The sequence below is a fragment of the Cyprinodon variegatus genome, unplaced genomic scaffold (genome assembly GCF_000732505.1).
Source record: "Cyprinodon variegatus isolate N-32 unplaced genomic scaffold, C_variegatus-1.0 Scaffold320, whole genome shotgun sequence".
Classification (NCBI taxonomy): Eukaryota; Metazoa; Chordata; class Actinopteri; order Cyprinodontiformes; family Cyprinodontidae; genus Cyprinodon; species Cyprinodon variegatus.
In genome coordinates, this window is record NW_015150773.1 from 473,344 (window position 1) to 474,337 (window position 994).

A 994-nucleotide genomic window follows, 5' to 3' on the forward strand; every position below is an offset into this window, starting at 1 on the left:
CTGGGTGATCGGTCAGACAAAGAGCAGTTCAAAAACACCTTCAAAAAGCACTTATGACGACTAAAATAAAATTGGGCACATGAAATAACCAGGTATATAACCTCACTGTGGAGTAAAGTCTGAGGAAGGGGTTCATCAGCAAATGTCTTATGGTTGTGCGTGTTCCTCCTCGCGGGACTCAAACAAGCAAAGGCTGTAGGATGCCATTGCCCAGCGGTCCCACCACCTGCAGGGACAACCATGAAGGGATGGTGCTAAGAGGACTGGGAAGCATTCAGGGGACACTTGAACTGGTTCTGGGGATGTGGAATGTTCAGTGGTTACTCTATTTGTCACCCAGCCTGGAGCAGCATGGACGAAACTTCAGTTTTGGTTCAGCCATCTGTCATCTTGCTGGGAGGAAGGAGTCTGAGCTAGTGCAGGAGGTGGAGGTATACGACTACAAATATTCGGGCTGCTCCACACAAAGCCTGGGTCTGGAACCCAGCTCTTTGAGAGAGGTGGAACTCTCTTCTACTGTAGTTTCACATTGGGACATGTGGAGGGCTGGGATCGGTCTGTTTGTCTCCCCCCAACTCAGTCATCTCATTTAAAGAGTTGAACCCACTGGACTGTTATGACCAGAAAACGGAAGACATAAAATTCAACAAGAGTATGGAATCAATAGTCAGTCCAGAGTCAGAGCCATGTGATCCGAGATCCAGAACCCACCCAGAATGGTTAACCCAAGGACAGACAATTCTGATCATGAAGGGTCCCCAGAAGGAAACAATCCCATCCAACTGCCGGCCAATAACTTGCCTCTGTACCACATGGAGGCTACTGTCAGGCATCATAGCAGCTAAGATGACTAGGCACATGGCTCAATACATGCACTCTTCCCCGAAGGGAATAGGCAGTAACACCACAGTCACTCAAGACTCTGAGACCAGGCAGACAAATCTGTGCACAGCCTGGATTGACTATAAGAAAGCCTACGGCTCAATGCCACATA